Source organism: Oryzias melastigma, linkage group LG21 (genome assembly GCF_002922805.2).
Source record: "Oryzias melastigma strain HK-1 linkage group LG21, ASM292280v2, whole genome shotgun sequence".
NCBI classification, from domain to species: Eukaryota; Metazoa; Chordata; class Actinopteri; order Beloniformes; family Adrianichthyidae; genus Oryzias; species Oryzias melastigma.
Window position 1 is genome coordinate 1,341,632 of NC_050532.1, and position 2,746 is coordinate 1,344,377.

Genomic DNA, 2,746 nt, shown 5'->3' on the forward strand with positions numbered 1-2,746 from the left:
TTTTCTTGCAGCAGAATAAAGAGAAGATCCTCCTAATCTCTTTAGGTCACAAACACTTCACACACACCTACTTTCCTGACTGAAAAATTCCAGGGAATGTCAGAGCTGTGGGCTAAAAACAGTGTGTGAAACAGGATCAATTCTCATTAAAATTGCTGCCTGAGGAGAGTAAGGGAAGGGGCTATCATTCTGGACCCAGCGCTTGTTTAGGGGTGTGTTAAAGTCCCAATCTGATCATCTTTTGATTTATTGTAAAAGTGTTCCCAGAGGTCTATTTAATATGATGATGCCGATTTAAGAAAAATAAAAATAAAAACTTGTGTGGTTTTCTAGGACAGAGTTTCTGCCTCTGAGTTGAACTGTTGGTGCGGAGCAAGCCCACCCCCCTTCCTGTCATCCATCTGTTTACATTCTTCCTGCTAGCTCTCATCCCCAACATAAGATTAGTGGTCAAACAAAAATGGTGAGCAGTACTGGAACTATCCACCCATACAGTTAGATCCAGATTCCAGCTCAGACGAAGAAAACAAAGATGTTCATGGATCTATTTGTCCGGAGGGGGATGCATCAGAATGGAGCACGAGTGGGAGGGAGTGGTTCCACGAGTGCATAGGACTACAGGAGCGCCCATGGAGGCAGATGGTGCCTGTGGAACGCTCATTGCACACGTTGAGTACGTTTATTGCACCTGTTGAGTACGCTCATTGCTCGCGTGGAGTACGTTAATTGTGCGCTGGAGTATGTGCATTGCGCGTGGAGTACGTTCTTGTGCGTGTAAAGTACGTTAATTGCGCGCAGAGTACTTTAATTGCGCACATAGTATGTTCAGTGTGCGTGGAGTACTTCAATTGTGCATAGAGTATGTTCATTGCGTGTGTGGAGTATGTTCATTGCACTCGTGGAGTATATTGATTGCACGCGTGGAGTACGTTTATTGAGCATAGAGTACGTTCATTGCGGGTGGAGTACGTTTATTGCGGGTGGAGTATGTTCATTGTGGGTGGAGTACGTTCATTGCGGGTGGAGTACGTTCATTGTGGGTGGAGTACGTTCATTGCGGGTGGAGTATGTTCTTTGCTCTCGGGGAGTACGTTCATTGTGCGCGTGGAGTACATTCATTGAGCACATGAAGTTTGATCTACATTTGTGGGAGACTATTGGCATAAATTTTCTATATCACAACTACAAGCATTTTCAAATTGTATTTTTTCATCTACCCCAGATTCACAACAATATGACTAAACAAATACTCATTTTAGGCTTGAGTGCATTTAGTGCATTCCACTGTGAACTTCCTATAAGAACTTCGGTACTGTCTAAACAAAGGCACTCAACGAGGACTCTGGTGTAGGACTGCGAAACACGAGCGCTCCTGAAAATGAGGCTTTGCTGTGCCAGAGCAATGCCGTCCATCTGCACCTGGCAGCAATGTTTCAAACACACCTTCTTCCCGCTTCAGTCTTCTCCAAACAGTTCCACGGTGGTTTCATGACTCCACAAATTGTTTCTACAATGAGATGTCTGCGGGATGTTTTGCATCCCTCTTTTTTCCCTCCTCCGCTGCTCTCTCACACATCTCAGTTTCATTGGGTTTGATCTGAAGTTTCTTCGTTTTGCTCACTAGTTCCTCTGGGTCCATAATTATCAACCGAGCTGTCAAAGTCAGTTAATTTTTCATCTGAACACTTTCTCCCCTTCTAGCCACACGCACTTTTGTTTTTCATATTAACTTAAGCACAAAATCTTAAAAGAAAAGCGTGAGCCGCTTTTCTCCTTCAGAATCTACTGGAATTATCGTGTTAACAATTAAAAAATTACATTAAATCACAGAACATAAACAGTGGAGCTCCGGTGTTAAAGGGTTAAAGGAAGTCGTGGTCGTCTAGTCCTTCTACCTACCACAGAGTTGTATTATATCTGTCATCATTCTCCTTCCACTATAAGTCAGCGGCCTCAGGCCCCAACACCACAGGCCAAGTCAGCCATTCACTCAAGGACATGACAGAGCTGTGGAACACATTTTCATCCCCACACTCCCTACTGTACGAACTCTCTGTCAATGCCTGCTTAGCAAAGCCAGCGGCGCCAACACAAACATGCTTCCTCTCATTACATCCCACTGCATCCTAATTAAAAACATGAGGAGAATTCTTATTTTCTGGAAGGAAAACTCTATGGACTTTCACAGACGTGAAGACATGTGTTGAAGGTGCAGGTGTGAAGTGGTGGTCCTACCTTGAGCGGAGATCCTCGACCCAACGGTGGATTTGTTCTTCTATTGTTTCCCAGTCAGGTCCTCCTGTTTCTACCCCTCTCACACACACACTCTGGTCGTCTGAGCACGGCTCTCTCCTCCCTCTGTCTCACCTCCTCCCTCTCCTCTGCCCCCCCCACACAGCCTCACTTCTCCTTCCTCAACAGGGAAATCACCAGCAGCCTGGATGCTCCGCTCGTGAGGACGGTCATCACATGTGGACGGTGACACAGCAGTCGTTTATCATGCTTCCTTTCTCTCTCCCCTGCGCGGCAGCTGACGCACCGACACGCTTCCACGGAGGCAAATGGGAATTCCAGGCCTGGAAGCCCTGCGCGGCCCGTCAGGGGGAAGGCTGACCAAGAAGAGCCGCGGCGGGTTTTACGAGGTCAGGGTTATAAAAGTGTTAACGGATTTAGTTTATGAAAAAACAACTGGTGCTTGTAGGCCCTCCTCATCATTCTCTCCCTCCACAAAGAGGAAACGGGGGGG

General features: G+C 46.4%; 1 protein-coding gene across 1 annotated transcript in view; it reads right to left on the reverse strand.

Annotated features, from left to right (window-relative positions):
* LOC112155274 (norrin cystine knot growth factor NDP) overlaps nt 1-2,454 on the reverse strand; it is a 29,078-nt gene extending 26,624 nt beyond the window's left edge. Inside the window, exon 1 of the mRNA XM_024286798.2 lies at nt 2,236-2,454. The gene's annotated coding sequence lies outside the window, so the exon portion shown is untranslated. The remainder of the gene's footprint in view (nt 1-2,235) is intronic.
* Nucleotides 2,455-2,746: the final 292 nt, after the last annotated feature.